This window comes from Mustela lutreola, chromosome 6, assembly GCF_030435805.1.
Source record: "Mustela lutreola isolate mMusLut2 chromosome 6, mMusLut2.pri, whole genome shotgun sequence".
Taxonomy (NCBI): domain Eukaryota; kingdom Metazoa; phylum Chordata; class Mammalia; order Carnivora; family Mustelidae; genus Mustela; species Mustela lutreola.
Genome location: NC_081295.1, coordinates 83,435,128 through 83,454,794, shown reverse-complemented (window position 1 = coordinate 83,454,794; position 19,667 = coordinate 83,435,128). Strand labels below are relative to the sequence as shown.

Genomic DNA, 19,667 nt, shown 5'->3' with positions numbered 1-19,667 from the left:
TCAAATGTATGTTTATCATATTTTAAAAGGTATTAAGAAGGTTGTGAAGAATAGTAAAGCAGAAAAGGACATAGAAAGTTCCAGAGTAGGGTTGGAATTTTGGTTAGGCAAGCCTAGAAGATGATATTTGGGGAAAGATTTAAAGGCTCTGGTCATGACTCAGGGTCCTGGGATAGAGCCTGCATCAGACTGCCAGCTCAGTGGGGAGCCTGCTTCTCGTCTCCTTCTACGGCTCCCTCTGCTTATGCTTTCTCTGTCAAATAAATAAATAAAATCCTTAAAAAAAAAAAAAAAAGAAAGAAACTTTTAAAGGTGAGGGAGGGAACCTTGTGGATGGGGGAGGGAAGAGTTATCTAGGTAGAGGTGAGTGCAAAAGCCCAAAGAGGGAGAAGAGCAGGAAGGCCAGGGTACTTGGAGGAAAAGAAAATAAGGCATAAAGTAGTAAGAAATGATTTAGAGAAATGACAGGGGACCATATCTTGAGGGCCGTACAAATCATTGTGAGGATTTTGCTTTATACTCTAAAATGGGAACTTACTGGACGATTTTCAGTAAGAGAGCGATATATTTTTGATTCACATGTTTAAAAGGATCATTTTATGTCTGTTGAGAATAGATTGGAGGTGAGTTGATAGCTGTTGCAATAATTTAGGCAAGATAATGCTGGTTCTGATAAATCTGGTAATAGTGGAGAAAGTGAGAAGTAGTCAAATTCTAGATATATTTAAAAAGTTGAGACATCAGAATTTGCTGACGTCATTACTTAGAAAAATTACCAATTCTAAAATTCATATTTTTTTCCTTTCTAGTTTCCATCCGTATATACACTAAGGATGAATCTGCTAAAACAAATTCAGAAGGTCGTGTTATTTGGTTAAAGAGACTATAACTTGAGGTAGATAAAAGCTCAAGAAAACTATATATTTCTCAATATTATTATATTATTATTATATTTTTCCCAGAATATTCAGATAAAATGGAAGAAAAGATAAAATGCAAACTGTTTTTTTTTCTCTTAGTAAGTATGTAGTAAATATAATTTTTAATGAGGTGTGGCTGAAACATTTAATTTGGTCTTCATGGTTCAGTCTTTGTGTTTACCTAACAGTAACAAAATAAGTCTAACTTGGAAAATGAAAAGATCAAAGAGTTTCCTTATTTGGCTTCAAAAAGGAAAACAGGAAAGGAATAAAAGCTGATACTTTTCAAGTTTTGAACTCTGTTACTATCTCTTTGTGTATTTTCACATCTCACTTTCTTGGTTAGTTTAAATCACTATAATTTACTGTACTAAACAAGAAATGATGAAAGCATTTTCTTGTAATTATAAAGTAAACAAAAAATTTAACTCCACTTTAAAAAAAAAAATCTTTTAGGGGACACACACAAGAAAACAAGACTCTAATGAGTTAGAATTTCAGTGAAGGAGAGAATCCCTACAAAGAGAAGGCGTCTGATGACTTCCTGACATGGATGCTACGAAAATCCAATGGAGAATTTTATGTGAGTTACTAGAAAAAGAGAAAAAGAATAAATTCTCTAGACCAATGTTTCCTACACTTCCTTAAGATGTTATTAATTGTCCTTTGATAAAATGATTTTTTATCTAAATAAAATAGGAGACACTTGGGTGGAGCTAAGTAGTCTGACCCCTTCTTTCCCTCCCAGGCTCCCAGGGTTCCCACTTCTCGGCCTTTATTCACCCTAGAGAGATAGGACCACATGGAGCTATCTTCCACAAGGTGCATGATCTAAGTGTTTTGCCCATTTGAAAATGAGGTTTGTCCATTTAAGGAGATCTTTATAAATTCTGCTAAGCAGAGACATTTAAAATATTGTTTAGCATTCTGTCCTGTCTTCTCAAATCCCTCTCTATTGTTATTTCCTAAAGTTTCAGAGAAAAGTAATGTCTTATTTAGGTCAGGAGGACAAGTTCAAGGAAAGAACTCTCCTGGTAAATCAGGAAAGCATTGTTCTTTTGTTGCTAACCCAGCAGCTCCCAAGTAGATGCCAACAGCCCCCAGCCCCGAGATGGAAGCTACATTTGCTATTGAGTGCTGTGGTTTCCTCACTGGAGAGATAACCTTTGTTAGTTTCACTAAATCTTTAAGCTCTTCAGTCAGAATGGGCTCCCAGGATGAAACAGACCATCAATTAGATATTTACACGGAAGTATGACCTACAACATACAGGCTTAACTTAGTCTCTCTTTTAAAAATCGATAAATGAATTTTGATGTCTTATTAGGCAGATGAAAAATAAAACAGGAGTCAACCAAGGGTGAGTTAAAATTCTCTACCACCTAGCAGTTGAAAGAGTTTAGGCAAGTAACATAACTTCATTTCTCCATTCCCTTCTTTGTAAAATAGAGCTAATAACCTTGCCCACCTAGGCCTGCTTTGCAGATACAATGTTACCAAGTATAGAGAGCACCTAATTTAACACCTGGTACCAGTAGCTGCTTAAAGGAGAGGATGTCAAGTCAGGCTCTACTCTAGTATTTTCAGTAAGTGAGTCAGACACAGGCCCTTATTTGTATTTTGTAATCCACTCTCGAACCCCTGAGTCCCAGACTGAGATGAGGTATTGATTTAGAGTCCACTAAGCTGTCAGGAGGCAAGAGGCTGAACCATTGACTTGATGCAATGAGAAGGTCTCTCTATAGGAGCCCCAGAGTTCACCTTCTAGGCTGAATCCAATCATTTTTATAGTCATTATGAAACCTTATAGGTTATTTATTATTTGGGGGGAAAAGTGTCATTAAAAATAGGTTATGCAATATAATAAGGCAGCTGTTTATTCACAGGCCTTTTTTTTTTTTTTTTTTTTTTTTAAGTCAGGAACAAGTCTTTTAACAACGCAGAAAAATGTTGTTCAACATCCCCACCTACTGGTAACTCTACAGAATAATGTATTACAATTACTGAAAGAACTGAAAATCGCTAGTTTTCCAAGAAATACATTACTACTACTAATGACAATGATTAACGTGCACTGAGCACTTATTTGGTTTGGAGAACTTTTCAGAGCTTTATGAAATGATAAATCACAGAATAATAAAATAGTTTTTGGATCGAGTCAGTCTATCCTAAGGAAGAAATAATTTTCAGCATTATCACCGGGCAAGAGAACAAATCATTGCCCCAGTCCAAAGCAGGATCTTGGGTCCACGCTGTCTTAAGTGCAGAAGGCTGCCATGGCCTCCTAAACTGCCCCTCTGCCCTGGGTTTCCCCTCAGGCCTGTCCACTCTGCACTTTGACACAAATTTTCTCATGGTGATCAAACACAAAGAAAGGATTTATGTTTTGAATAAGCTCCCCCCACCAAAAAAAAAAAAAAAAAAAAATCTGAAAAAAAATGAGCAGAGACAATAGTCTTAAAATGAAGTCTTTCAATGGATGGGATTGGACCTGTGAGAGAAAAGGATGCAATGATGAAGCCCAGAGACAACAGGGCAGGAAGTATTTGACTTGTAAATTTGATTTGACAAAATGTGTGATGATGTCAAAGCAGATTCCCTACCCTGATTAGATAAAGTTCTCGTAGGCTAGGCTGAGGGAAGCCGAAGATGGGGCAAGTTTGTGATCTAGACAATGAGATCCTAAACCTGAGCTTGAAGCTGGTATTACAAGTATTTAGGGAAGGAAGGAGTGTGGTTTTTTGTTGTTGTTGTTGGTTTTTTTAATAAGTGGAGGATTGATTCTTCTCCTACCCACTTAAGCCCCCATGTTGCATCATAAATGAAACAAGATGGGATTGGGAGGGAGACAAACCATAAATGACTCTTAATCTCACAAAACAAACTGAGGGTTGCTGGGGGGAGGGGGTTTGGGAGAAGGGGGTGGGATTATGGACATTGGGGAGGGTATGTGCTTTGGTGAGTGCTGTGAAGTGTGTAAACCTGGTGATTCACAGACCTGTACCCCTGGGGATAAAAATATATGTTTATAAAAAATAAAAAATTAAAAAAAAATAAGTGGAGGATTGTAAGTTATTTGTGGTCAGAGAATAGACTATAGAGATTGTCATAAATCCTTTGACACTTCTTTCTTAGGGACATGTGATATGTAATCTGTGTCCCCTCTCCTTGAATTTTGGCTGATTCTGTAACTTCCATGATCCATGCAATATCACAGAGGTGACCCTATGCCAGTTTTCAGGCCCAGCTCTGAAGAAATAAACTGCTTCCACTTCCTGATTCTTGGAACAGTCAGGGAACGCCACAGCTCTATGCAAAAATCCAGTAGTCCCAGTCCTCCATGGTGGTGGCACTATGTGTAGGTTGACAATCTGAGCCCAACTGTCCAAAATGCTAGACCCATGAAGAAGCCATCTTGAACTCTCCAGAACAGCCCTTCCATCAGCAAAATACCACTGAATGACCTCAGTTGATGCCACGTGGAACAGAAGAACTACCCAGATGAGACTTGTCTGAATTTTTGACTCATAAAGCCAAGAGGTGTAATGAAATGGTGGTTGTTTTGTAAGATTCTTTTTAGGGTAAATTACTAGCCAGCAATAGATAAACCAGAACATTCCCCTGCAGTCCATCCTCAACTCAGAAGCCAGAGGGAGCACTGAAATATAAGTCAGATCTGTCCCTTCTTTGTCCAGAACTCAGCAATGGGTAAAGCCCAAAGTTCTTGCAGTGATCTTCAAGGCATTACATGATCCAGTCCCTATTACCTATCTAACTTCTCTCCCTGCTTCTGTCCTCCTTGCTCATCCATCTCCTGCCACACTGGCCTTCTGCTCTCCTGAAAAACAACTCCACACATTCCTGCTAATGTCTTTAGCAATTTCCTCTGCCCAGAATACTGTCCCTCCACATGGCCACTTGGCTAACTTGGCTAACTCCCTCTTCTCCCTGAAGTATTTGCTCAAATGTCACCATCTCAATGAAGCCTTATTTAATGTTATTAACTATCCTTGCCCTGCCCCCATATTCCCACCACCCCCAACACTCTTGGTCCCACTTATCTGGTAATATTTTGACTTTTTCCCATATTTACATGCTTTTAGCCTATTACACAACTTGTTTATTCATGGTTTTATTAAATTGTCTATCTTCTTGGCTGAAATAGAAATTCCTTAAAGACAAGATCTTTTTCTGTCCCCCCCCCCCCACTGATGAATCCCAAGTGCCTGGCACATATAAATACTCAGTAAATGTTCATTAATTATTGGAGTAGATGAGTTTACCTTGAATTAATAAGGTTACATTATCTATCGCCAAGCAGATATAGGACATCCAGAAGTAAGTTTAGTTTAGTTTTAGAAAGAAAAGTATGTTAAACCTTAGCTCACCCGAATTTTCTGAACATGCAGACATCTTCTGTACTGTATTTTTTTGAACCAAAGACAGTACACAAGGCTTTAATCTTGTCAACAGTTAGTTTTCCAGTTAGAAAACAATCACTATCATTGTCATCACCATCTTCACCAGCTTTGTGACTGCTTGCAAACCCAAAATGCAAAACAATTTTACTAATGTGATTCCTTTTGTGAGACAATAGGCAAAGCAGAGCCTCAAATATTTATTTTTTTAATTTTTTCTCTAATGGTTTCCCCCTTGTGAGCCCAGTTAAACCCCAAGCCTCCTTGTTTGCTGAGTGTTTTGACCCAAACGGGTGCTGAATTATGTCAAATGCCTTTTCTGTTTGTTTGTTTTTCCTTATTCCGTTAAGGTAGTGAACTATATTGATTGATTTTAGAATGTCAAAGTACACTTGCATTCCCAGGATAAAAGCTCTTTTTCGAAATGGATCATCCTTATGATATCTTGTTGGATTCAATTTCGTTGATAATTTTTGTGTAATGTCTTTGTCAGCTTTTGGTAATAGGGTTTTGCTGAACTTATCAAGTGAATTAGAAAGCATTCCCTCCTCTGTTTTTGTGAAAATTTGTGTGAGTGACATTACTTTTTCCTTAAATATTTGATAGGAAACTCTAATGAAACCATTCAGACCTGTAGTTTTATTTATGGAAAAGGTTTGGTTTGTGATTTCAATTTTTAGAAATATAATAAAGCTATTCTGATTTTCCATTGCTTGTTGAATCACTGTTAATGAGTTGTGTTTGGAAAAAAATTGTCCATTTTGTCTAGATTTTAAAATTTATTAGTCAAACCTTGCTCAGAAATATTGACTTCTGCTATATCCAGGACCTATAGTAATACCTCCTTTATACTTGAGAGTGGTCATTTGTGTTTTATCTCACTCTTTAAAAAATTATTCCTGGTAGGGGTTTATAAATTTGCTAATCTTTTCAAATATTCAACTTTTTGAGTATTCTTTAATGTTTGTTTTTTATTGAAATGATTTTTCCTCATATTTTTATTATGCCTTTCCTTCTACTTACTTGGTTTTAATTTGCTTCTCTTTTGCTAACTTCTTGAGATGGAAACTTAGACCACTAATTTTAAGCCCTTTTTTCTTTACTAGTGTACTCATTTAAAGTTACACAGTTTCCTGTAAGTACTGTAATAGCTGAATCTTACCAATTTTTGTTCAAAATCAAATTTGGATAGCTTATATTTTTGTTATCATTTAGTTAAAGGATTTTCTTTTTCTCTTGTGATTTTTTTTTTCCCTTTGACCGATGTGTTACTTAGGAATATATTATTTCCAAATATGTGAGGATTTTCGAGGTATCTTTCTGTTGCTAATTTCTAATTTAATTCTATTTAAAACAAGCCCTGTAAGATTTCAACCTTTTGATATACACTGTCTTTATAATCTTAACATTAAAGTTAAACCCAGGGGTGCCTGAGTGGTTCAGTTGGTTAAGCATTTCCTTCGTCTCAGGTCATGATCTCACTGTCCTGAAATCAAGTCCCACCTTGGGCTCCCTGCTCAGTGGGGTCTCTGCTTCTCCCTCTGACTCTCCCTCTGTGCTCTTTCTCAAATAAATAAATAAAATCTTTTAAAAAATTAAAAAAATAGTTAAGACTAGAATTTAATTATCTACAACATGCATTCATATTTTCACAAATTTTCATGAGTACCAATTCTTCTAGCTTAATATTTGGATTCATTCACATCAAAGTGGATGATGAAACAACTGAAAGTCTAAGAGATGCCATATGTTGGCACTGTGGAATTACTTTTTCTCTCCAGAGGCTTGTAACTACCAATACACTTGGATAGGGTCGAAACAGAAATCATCCTTACCATGACCCTGACTCAACTAAAATTCTTCTTTTTTACCTTAATCACTTCCTGTCTCAACCATTGCAATTTCCTTTTTTTCTTTATAGTCATCTTCAATTTTCTTATTTCTTACTCTAAGTGAATTCTGAAGGCAGCTGGGAATCCATAGATTATTTAATGGAAACTTTGTGGGAGAATTTTCCATTAGTCTAATTTTCCTTATGTGGTCCACTAGCAACTCGTATAATGACCTTGATAAATGCCCTACTATTTCTGGAGGGATCAATTAACTTTTATGTCTCTCATGTCTCCCTTCAAAACTAACTCATAGTTAGAAACAGATCATCAACCACCTTTTTGATGTGATTTAGGTTACAAATTAGTGGTTATAATGGCTATGCTGTAAGGATGAAGTGGCTATTTATTCAGTTCATAAAACTGAAGCTTAGTTCACCATACTGTCAGTTGGTGAGTAAGCTTATATGCGACTTGAATTTACATCTGATTTTAAGTTGCCCTACTTGTCAGTGGGTTACGTTTCTGGAGATATGAGTAAACAGAAATTACAAGTAGATCAACCCGCAATGTGTGATCATTATTTGCTTTCCATGTTAACGTAATTGTTGCTATAGTATGCTTTTATACTATGTGACATTTAATTCTTAAGTTGATGCATTATTTTCAAAGTTACATATTCTGATTTATTTTGATATGCCTAATTAATGTAGAAAGATACAATGTTGAACTAAAATTCAACCGAGTTTGACATGTTTAGGTTGGTAACTCTAATTTTTAGTACTACATGATTTAGGAAAATGATCAATAAGCATTTTTATTTGAAATATTAATTGTTTGATGTTTTAGCTATTTTTGGTTTTCCAAAGTTAATATCAAAGTTATTTTTTGACTTCTTTATCTCTTATTGATTTCTTCTACTCATCTTTATTCCTTTTTTTTTTTTTACCTGGAATACATGATTTTTTTAAAGATGCTGACATGGAAACAAGTTCTATTGCCTTACTATAATTTTGTACTTTCTTGTTTTATATTTTGTATTTATATTATAGCCTCATATTTTATGTAAAGTAATAAAAATTCTCTTGAAATTTCACTTCATGTCATCAAAATAGCTAACTGAAAAGGCAAGATATGTAAGTTGTACATGCTTTCTAATACAACAATTAAATTATTTCATTCAAATGTAAATAACAGTTATCAAGAAAAATGTTCTACATGTAATGCTATGTCCACTTAATAGTATTCCATAACTGACTGTGGAAATGGGGAAACTCTCCCATTTCCTTCTTTACAATGAGCTGGAAAATGGCCCAGCAGCATCCTGGCATTAGCCTTCCTATTCTTCAAAGTAGAAAAGATAAAGCCAGTGCCAGGCTTTGCTGAGGGCATGCAGTGATGAACACTAACAGAGTGATGAATGTTCCCAGAGCATTTTCCCAATAGGATGTCTTCAAAGGGATAGCATTGATCCCCTGTCTCTTGCAGTGTTCAGAATCTCTGGTCTGTTTCCCTCTTGCTCATGTGTTTACCCCAATGTGCTGTATAAAACTTGGCCATTTTCTACATGAGCCATGGTATGGAAAACCGGGAAAGCACCACTGAGGCCACTAGGAGATTATGATCACCTTCTCATTCCTCAACCTGCCCACTTGACTCTCCCCCCCTCCTTCTTTTCACTCTCTCCTCCACACTGCCTTTCCAAATGAGCCATAATCTGCCTGAAAGCATCCTCTATTACCTCTCTAAGATCTTAGACTATGACTTGGGCTGGGACACAATATCCTTCCTTGTGTCTTCTGAAGCCCGATTTTCCTTGTCTTACTGTGAGAAATTCATAATATGTGATACTGTATGGATGAAATACATTTATGCAGTAATACCCTGGTTCTGAATGTGTATCTGCATATTTCACATTTACTTTGGGTAATGCTGATGCAGATGGTCCAATTTCAAGAAGGATCATCGCAATCCTTGTGTTAAATATACCAACTACCTTTTCTCTTGACCTAATTTACTATGTCATTCTCTCATTACTTATCCTCTACTGGCACCCCAAATCAGTAAGTTATGGAAAGAGTAGCAGTTACTGAGCAACTCGAGTTGATAAATTGTTCAGTAAAGATGGTGTATTGAGCTCAGAAGCTTCAGACAGAGTGAGGGATGAGGAATAGATGCATTGCACACACAATCTTAGAACCACGGCCTGGAGTTAGTAGGTAAAGTTATCCATTCTGCTCAGTGACAGGTTACAGAATTCATGACTTAAGCAAAACTAATCTTCTGTAGCTTGAGGAAATTACATGAGTTCTCAAGAATTATTGATTTCAATATTGTATTTAAAAAGTCATTAAAGTCATTTAAGTCATCAAAATTACTATAATTTTAATTATTATATACAGAAAATGATTACAATTAACATCTTCACATGTCTTTTATATAAAATTCGAAGGATTGGAAGGCTGAGGAAAAAATGAAAGCCACAATCTTTAATAATCTTGGAACAGGGATTCTAAGTAAAGGAACCGTTTAGAGTGTATTTCACAACTAAGGAGTGATTTGCATAAGTCCACTGAGAAGATAAAGAAGTTTGGAACCAGTTTGACTACAAACCATTCAAAACAAATGTATGAGAAATCATGTATACTGCCTTAAATTTTAGATCACCTAGTTTCTTCTATATTTCTTCTATATTATCCATGATAGTAGGTAAAACATAACTAAAATTTTATGCTTACAATGTAAGTATTTTAATTTCAATTAAATTTGCCCTGTTATGATAAGAATAGTAAGGCTGAAAAGCATTCTGGTCTTGCCCAGTGATTTCTCCCAAATGAACACTGCTATGACCTGGAACAGTTTATTGTCTTCCTCTTGTAGACTACACATTATATTTTGAAATTAAATGCTCTATAAACTAGCAAATCTTATTATATAATTTATTATTTGGAATAGTAGGCACTCCAACCCCAATGCACTAGGAAAATATGTGGTAACTACTGTAACTAAAAAATTCAAAAATAAAGTTGAGTTTGTTGAGCTTGAAACACTATTCATTTATTGAGAGGATTTAGGGCTCACACACCCATACTGTGTGTCTCTGTGTGAACACTTCTTTTTGAAAAAGCAACTGCACAATTCTTTGTGTTTGGAAGAAGAAGTTTGCCCATGAAAGTTATATTCCTCCTATAGTATGAAACTTTAGGGATCTGTTTGAAAGTGTACTGGGAGACCCCAAGTTGTTTCTCCCCAAAATGGGATGTGTGAATGCCTATCTCTCTCTCTCTGTACGTGTATAGCCACTTGTGTGAATTCCTAAAGTCAAATAGAAAATAAGTACATATAATCCATACATACAGAGCTATAAGGTAACAATTATTTTTCTTTTAAAGATTTTATTTATTTATTTGACAGAGAGAGATCACAGTAGACAGAGAGGCAAGCAGAGAGAGAGAGAGGGGAAGCAGGCTCCCTGAGAACCCGATGTGGGACTCGATCCCAGGACCCTGAGATCATGACCCCGAGCCGAAGGCAGCGGCTTAACCCACTGAGCCGCCCAGGCGCCCAACAATTATTTTTCATTTGGTGTTTTGGTGTATTATTACTGCATTGGATCTTTATATAAACCCTTTGAAGTAAGTTTGATTATTCAAAACTTCCCTCACCTTTGAGTTCTATTCTTCCTTATCCAAAAAAACAAATGTAAACAAACAAACAAAAACCATGAAAACCAAACAAAATCACTGCACACTCCGTTTTCAGACTGTTTTTCCCACTAGCTACTGCTACTCCTAAGTCTCCGAAGTACGACCAACTTTTTGTGGCAGTCAGGGGATATTGTCCTCGACCCGCAAGGACAAGAAGCCTGGTTTGGATGCATCTTTTCTCTATTTCCGCAAGTCTACACACTTATATACGCTTACATGACCAATCAGCGAGCAGGGTACAGGGGGGAGCGAATCAGGCTGTGCACCTAAACGAACAACTTCGCTAGCAACCAATGCTGTTTACTTCCTCTTTGGGTGTTCCACTTAGTCTCACGAGGCAATCCTAACCTGGCAACTAGCCAGGCACCATCTTTTAATGGCGGAGGCTGCCCTGCCAGGGGCCTGCCTCGGACAAGGGGATAAACTATCAGCTAGCCCATTACTGTATCAGTTAGTTTTTGCTGTGTAACAAACCACTTCCCAATTTTAGTGGCTTGAAACCACAGTTATTTTCTCGTGTACAGTTCTATGGGCTAGCAATTTGTGCTGAGCTTAATCCTGAGCCTCACTCATGACAGTGCACTCAGCTGGCAAGTTAGCCAGAGGCTGGTTATTTTAGAATGGCTTTATTTACATCACTGTCTTGTAGTTTGTTCTAGTTATTGGCTAATTCTAGCTGGCAACTAGAATAATGGGTATGACATGTTTCTGGCAAGCTAGTCTGGGCTTGGCCACCTGGTAATGGTCTCAAAGTTTTCAGCATCAGTGAGAGAATGCATAAATGCTTTTCAAGCCTCTGCTTGATGTCTGCTAATGGCCAAGGTTAGAGTCAACATAAGAGGGGATTACCCAATGGCATAAATGAAGGATCCATGAATCACTGGAGGGGCCAGTACTGTAAAAATTTGTCATAATCACCAAGAATGTATCATTACATTCTTGAATTGCCTCTTTTTTTTCTGCCTTTGCCACCATTGTCCTAGGCCAAGCCTTATTTTTTATTTTTTTTTAAGATTTTATTTATTTATTTGACAGACAGAGATCACAAGTAGGCAGAGAGGCAGAGAGAGAGAGGGGAGGAAGCAGGCTCCCTGCAGAGCAGAGAGCCTGACGCAGAGCTCAATCCCAGGACCCTGGGATCATGACCTGAGCCGAAGGCAGAGGCTTTAGTCCACTGAGCCACCCAGGCGCCCCCCCCCTTATTTTGTTTTATCACATGGTTTTCCTAACTCTCCTCCTCCACAATCCATTCATTCTTTACACTTTCATCTGAAAACCCCTCAGTGATGTGTTATTATTAGTTGCAATGTGTATCTGTTAGCTTGAACAAGGCCCTCAAGATCTGATCGCAGCTCATGATCATTCATGTTCCGTGATCTCCTTATCCTCCAGCTGCACCCAGCCACCATTCCTCCAGCCAGCCATGTCTTTCTTGCCTCTGTGCCTGTGTACATTCCGTTTCTTCTGTCTTCCACCTGTGATTGCATACCAGACCTTTAAGATTAGTTCACATGTTATACTCTCTATGAAAATTTCTCCCTTCTTGGACCAAGGCTGCCCCTGATCTGGGCTGGTCATTCTTGCCTCTGTGCTCTTTAAGCACTTTGTCCTTACCACCATTGTAATATTTATCATGTCGTATTAAAACGTATCTGCCTTTTCCACTAGACTGAGAGTACTGGATGGAGCAAAATCATGTCTTACTTATTTTTGAACCTCTAGGTCATAATAAATCATTTTTGGTAGAATGAAGGAGAAGATGGAGGGTTGACATTATTTTCTATTCATTTTTATAACAAATATTTGGTAGACATCTACTATGTGTCAGTTGTTATTTAACATACACATCTAATATTTAATTTGATCAGCAGGTCATATTTTTGCTATTTATTATACTTATTGTATATACAGTATATATTCTCAAATGTAAGAAGTTCTCAAATACACATAAAGCAGCATATTACTTAGTTTTGTATAAGACTAACTTAACCCATTTTCTTTCTTCACTATTGCAAGCATATAATTCATTTTATATTAATCTAAAAAAGATCATTAGACTATATTTTAATTGGAAATGAAGAGAGAGCTAAGTGGTTATTTATATGTGAAGGATAAAAGTTCCTGGAGACAGTGAACATAAAGTTTGAACAAAGTAACTTTCCATAAAAATAGGGTCACTTAATTTATTTAGAGAAGTGAATATTGAAATCTTTTAAATCTATTCTTTCCATTTTTAACAGTAGCATTATAATAAAAACACATCTTTCCTTGGCCTTAACATATATTATGTATGTGTATGCATCCCTAAAATTATGTAAATATCTTTTTTATAAACAAGTATAGGTCAACTTTTACTAAAGATAAAAAAGCTTGGGGTGCCTGGGTGGCTCAGTGGGTTAAAGCCTCTGCCTTCGGCTCAGGTCATGATCCCGGGGTCCTGGAATCGAGCCCCGCGTCGGGCTCTCTGCTCTGCAGGGAGCCTGCTTCCTCCCCTCTCTCTCTCTGCCTCTCTGCCTACTGGTGATCTCTGACAAATCAATAAATAAAGTCTTTAATTTAAAAAAAAAGCTTATTCCACTTTTTAAAAATTTTATTTTGAAACAATTTTAATCTAGAGAAAAGTTATGAGTGTAATGTAAAAAGCACCCATGTACTCTCTTCTTCCATTTCTATTTTCCTAAACAACACATAGAACAACAAATAAGTGACTTGCATCAGTCACTCAGTAGAATTTACAGTATGGAAAGTTACAAACCAAGAAGAACATCTTCTCACAGCCTTGAGGAAAATCTGAAGAAATGTCTGGACACTGGACTGGGTTTCAGCAGCTCTCAATCAAGGCACTTGTGATTCAGGGCTGAGTTATTAGGTCTGTGCCCCAGTGCAGGCTGATGTCCCTGTTCTGAATTTGAGACACGTGTCTGTTTTTGGAATGATGCTAGTAAAAGGGGTAGCTGTTATTCATGAGTTGCCTGTCTGATCACATTGTGTTTGGCAATGACTGTAGTGTGTTCTGGGACAGAGTCAGAGCCATTAGCTGAGCAATTAATTTACATGGAAAGTCCTCTTATTTTCTTTGATATCTCCTGAAGACAGCAATCTGGGAAATAACTTTTCTGTTCCATGCAAGACCTGCCCACTAGTCACCAGGAAATGCTGATTCTTCCTTTAAATCACCTTAGTGCCGACCACTCACTGCATTTCTAGCCAGACACTCCCTTTCCTGGTCCGGATCACTGCTCAGATGTAATCTGGCTATAGCGGTGATCTGCAGTTTTGGAAAAAATGGTTCTGCCCATACAGAGACTAAAGCCATCAACTCTGTCTCCTAACTTCTAACTGGATGAATTTCATCTTTCCTTTTTTTATTTTACTGACTCCTTCAGTCTTTTCAATCATTTCTTAACCTGCCCTCTCCCTTCTCCTCTTCATTCCCTATTTCCTATTATTTCCTTCTCATCCTACATGCAGTAAACACAAAAGAGAGAAAGAGAAAGTTAAATTAACATGGCACAACCAAGTTTGAAGGACGAAGAAATGAGACTTGAAGAAGGAATTAAGATATAATTTGTTGAAATTTACAGGGAAATTACAAAAGTAATGACTCATATTTTAAGAATAAGCCTGTGAAGTTTGTCCAAACTAGTGACTTTTATATGGTAAGAATGTAGCAGATTCTTAAGTAGTTTTTTTTATATCCCTGACTTTGCTTATTAAAAATTTTTTTTATCGAGATAAAATGCACCATTTTGACCATTGAAGTGTATGCTTCAGTGGTTTTTAGCATCTTCACAATGTTAGGCAACTGTCACCTCTCATTCCAGAACATTTTCGCTACCCAATGAAGAAAGTCCATAATCACTGAGCAGTCATTCCCCATCACCTTCTCCTTCCGGCCCCTGGAAATCCCTGATCCATTTTCTGTCTCTACAGATATGCTTATTCTGCACATTTCTCATAATAGAATCAAACAATATATGGCCTTTTATATTTGACTTTATTTATGTAGCATGTTTTCAAACTTCATCCATATTGTGGTATGTCTCAGTGCCTCACTATTTTTTATGGCTGAATAATATTCCTTCTTATGGGTATGTCAAACTGTATTGATCTGTTCAACAACTGATGGGCACTTGGCTTGCATCTACCTTGACTCTGATGCTTAACTCTTCTACAAACATTTGCATACAAGCTTTTGTGTGAACATGTTTTCAGTTTTCTTGAGCATAAACCTAGGAGTGGAATTCCTGGGTCATCTGGTCACCCTGTTTAACTTTTTTAAGGAACTGCCAAACTCTTTTCCACAGTGGCTGCACCAGTTTACATTCCCACCAGCAGTGCACAAGGGTTCTTTTCTCTCCACATCCTCACCAACATTAATTTTCTTTCTTAAAAAAGTCATAGCTATTCTAATCCTAGTGGGAGTGAGTGGTTTCCTTACTGTGAGTTTGATTTGCATTTATCTAAGGCTGACGATATTGAGCATCTTTTCCTGTGCTTATTGGTTGTTGTATATCTTCTTTGGAGAAATGTCTATTCAAATCTTTTACCCATTTCTAAATTGGGCTATTATCTTTTGATTATCAAGTTGTAAGAATTCTTTGTATGTTCTGGCTGCTACACTCTTAGTAGGTAGATGATTTTTAACTATTCTGCCAATCTGTTTGTTGTCTTTTTATTCTCTTGATAGTGTCCTTTGATGCACACATTTTAATGGAGTTCATTTTGTCTATTTGTTCATTTATTTCCTGTCTTTTGGGTGTCATATTTAAGAAATATTTGTTTAATCCAGGGCAATGAAGATTTATACTTGGATTTTCTTCTAATAGTTGCACAGTTTTAGCTCTTATATTTAAGTCTTTGATCTGTTTTGTTGTCATTTTTGTATGCAGCATGAAGGAGAGTTTCCAATTCATGTGGAAAAGCATTTCTCTTGCATGTGGATATCTGATTTTTTGAGCAGCATTTGTTGAAGTTTATTCTTTCTCCATTGAAGGGTCTTGGTGTCTTTGTCAAAATCAGTATCTGCTTCATGTATTTTGGGGCTCTGTTGTTAGTTCATAACTGTCCTTACTTTCATTTGAAAGTAACAACTACATGAAATTTATTACCTGAAGGCAAAATAAGAAGTCTTTTCTATATTTAAAAAGCAGTCTTGGTGAAAAGAAGAAAAATTAGAGGAGATATGTGATTTCACATGTTTTATAGTAATGACACCTCTGGATTATACTACGCCTAGAAATAGTCTAGGAAAGGAGAAAGATGCTTTTCAGAATCATTTCGCAATGAAAGAGGAAAAAATTTCTTCCCTTGCCTATGAGCACTAAAAGAGATCTAAGTTGCAGAATGAAATATTAGATACCTTTTATAAGGGCATACTGCTTCAGGCACTGTATTAGGTTAGACTTTATAATATTTCATTTAATTCTTACATAAGCCCTATAATGTGATGTTTCTGTCAGCAGAACTTGAGTGAAGTAGTCATCTACAAGTGATTCTTAAAGAATTATTTCCAGGAGAACCAGGTAAAGGAGTAGAGGTAGCAAGACAGTGAACGGGAGGAAACCAAACAAGGATGGGATTTCAGGAATAGTCCAGCCAAAGATGCTTCAGTGTAATTCCACAAAGGAGCTCTGAGTTGTAACTTGCAACTCTGGCTTATCTACTGTTAGGTCAGAGAACTAGGCTTTTACTCTCCCTAAGCACCAGTTATTGGCTAAGGGATACCCATGGAGTGTGCAGACACTGAGGCTCTTGGGCTCTCTGTGACTGTGGGCAATGGTGGTCTGGTAACCAAGAGCAGTCCCTGTTCTCAGGTGGTGGCAGTGGAGCTGGTGACTGAAAACAAATGGAGTTGGAAGCTGGAGAAAGAGTGCTCAGAAAATTTAGAGAGAAGTTAACAAAGGTTAAGTACCCAAAGACACAAAGAGAATGAGTGCAAATGTGTGTGACTCCAAATTCCTTTTCTTTCCCCTTTAATGTGTTGCTTCCAGTCACAAAGACACTGTCATTGGAACTTCCAAGAATCTCCTGTTTCAGATATCATTATGCCATTTTTAAAAAACTGAATAAAATTTTTTAGTTTTTTTTTAAAAACTCAGGATCTGTCAAATTGCAAACAGAATTCTGCGTATATAATATGTGAGTTTATTCATGAGCCTTCTCCCCTCCTCTGGGGAGAGAGTTGATGGTTTACATAAATTTCTTAAAGGGAATTTAAAAAGCTAAGGGTTAAGTATCACTACTTAAGAGGTGCCTGGGTGGTTCATTCAGTAAGCATCTGCCTTCAGCTCAGGTCATGATCCTATGATTTCCTGGGATGAGCTCCGTGTTGGGCTCCCTACTCAACGGAAGCCTGTTTCTCCCTCTCCAACTCCCCCTGCTTGTGTTCCCTCTCTCGATATCTCTCTGTCAAATAAATAAATAAAATCTTAAAAAAAAAAAGAATTACTATTTAAGAGATCATTCTCCACATTTACCTATTTTCCTGCCTAAGATCTTATGACTCTTATCATTACATCTTTAAAACATTGGTCTCATGAACTCAAGTTAATTAAACTAATTAAAAATTTAAAATTAGGTAATGACACTCCTCCCCACCCTGCCTTGAGCACTATTTTCACTTGTTCTTATAAGTTTGAGAAGAATTGGCATTAATTCTTTTTTTAGGATTTCGTGTAACTCACCAGTGAAGGCTTTTGTCCTAGGGTTTTCTATGTGGAAGTGTTTTTTTTGTTTGTTTGTTTGTTTGTTTGTTTTTTTGTTTTTAAAGATTTTGGTTATTTGTTTGAGAGAGAGAGAAAGAGAGGGCACAAGTGTGAGGGTGGGTGTCCAGAGGGAGAAGCAGACTCTCCACTGAGCAGGGAACCCAACATGGGGCTCATGGGGCTCAGACTTAAGGGGCTAGATCCTAGGACCTTGGGATCACAACCTGAGCAGAAGGCAGATGCTTAACAGACTGCCTTACCCAGGCGCCCCTCTGTGGACATTTTTGATTACTGATTCAATTTCTTCACTTATTATAGGTCTATTTAATTTACATTTCTGATTAGGAGCACAGAACTTAAATGTTATACTGTTTGGCAGATGGTTTACTTAAAATTAGGCAAAAAGTTCACTAAGGGCATTAAATGAGTTTGATTTGTATTTCCATTGTTCAATTCAACTGGATAATTGCCAGATATTCATTTAGTGTCTGTATGACTTACACACACCCACACCCAAACACACACAATTAGCCTGGATAACAAGAGGTCAGTATTTTTAAAAATTCAAAAAGAATTCCCAATAATTTCCCTGAATTTTTTTTTCTGATTATGTGATATAAGCAGCAGAGTCTTTTTATATACACATAGATAATCCCTAGAACTTTTACACAATGAGTCTGAGGGTGTCTCTATAAGGGGAAACATTCTAAACTTGTAGAGCTAAGCTCCATGGACTGAGAAAGTTCTGGGGCTTTGGGCGACTGAGTAGAGGAGACTGATAGACAAATTTTCCCTGGGGGACGGGGCAGGTAATAGCCTCTGATCTTTGACCTGTGGGTGCATGGATGGGTGGGTAGCCCCAGCCTGAACCCAGCTGCTGGAGGTACCAAGTAGGGAGAAAACTTTTTTTTTTCTTTTCAGCGTAACAGAATTCATTGTTTATGAACCACACCCAGTGTCCAAGCAATAGTGCCCTCCATAATACCCACCACCTGGCTCTTCCAACCTCCCCCCCCCCCGCCCCTTCAAAACCCTCAGGTTGTTTTTCAGAATCCATAGTCTCTCATGGTTCATCTCGGCTTTCAATTTCCCTCAACTCCCTTCTCTTCTCCATCTCCCCATGTCCTCCATGCTATTTGTTATGCTCCGCAAATAAGTGAAACCATATGATAATTGACTCTATCTGCTTGACTTATTTCAATCAGCATAATCTCTTTCAGTCCCATCCATGTTGATACAAAAGTTGGGTATTCATCCTTTCTGATGGAGGCATAATACTCCATAGTGTATATGGACCACATTTTCCTTACCCATTCATCTGTTGAAGGGCAGCTTGGTTCTTTCCACAGTTTGGCGACTGTGGCCATTGCTGCTATAAGCACTGGGGTACAGATAGCCCTTCTTTTCACTACATCTGTATATTTGGGGTAAATACCCAGTAGTGCAATTGTAGGGTCATAGGGAAGCTCTATTTTTAATTTCTTAAGGAATCTCCACACTGTTCTCCAAAGAGGCTGCACCAACTTGCATTCCCACCAACAGTGTAAGAGGATTCCCCTTTCTCCACATCCTCTCCAATACACGTTGTTTCCTGACTTGCTAATTTTGGCCATTCTAACTGGTATAAGGTAGTTTCTCAATGTGGTTTTAATTTGAATATCCCTGGTGGCTAGTGATGATGAATATTTTTTCATGTTTCATGTGATAGCCATTTGTATGTTTTCATTGGAGAAGTGTCTGTTCATGTCTTCTGCCCATTTTTTGACATAATTATCTGTCTTGTGTGTGTTGAGTTTGAGAAGTTCTTTATAGATCCTGGATATCAACCTTTGTTTGTACTGTCATTTGCAAATATCTTCTCCCATTCCGTGGGTTGCCTCTTTGTTTTCTTGACTGTTTCCTTTGCTGTGCAGAAGCTTTTGATCTTGAAGTCCCAAAAGTTCATTTTCGCTTTTGTTTCCTCTCTCACGTTGGATTCCTCTCTCACGTTGAGGTCTTTTTATCCATTTTGAGTTTATCTTTGTGTACGGTGTAAGAGAATGGTTGAGTTTCATTCTTCTACATATAGCCATCCAATTTTCCCAGC

General features: G+C 37.4%; 1 long non-coding RNA gene across 1 annotated transcript in view; it reads left to right on the top strand.

The window, feature by feature from the left end:
- Nucleotides 1–4,045, top strand: part of LOC131833875 (uncharacterized) — a 45,755-nt gene extending 41,710 nt beyond the window's left edge. The window contains exons 3-4 of the long non-coding RNA XR_009354675.1: nucleotides 1,377–1,503; nucleotides 2,837–4,045. This is a non-coding gene — a long non-coding RNA (uncharacterized LOC131833875). The remainder of the gene's footprint in view (nucleotides 1–1,376; nucleotides 1,504–2,836) is intronic.
- The last annotated feature ends 15,622 nt before the right edge of the window (nucleotides 4,046–19,667 follow it).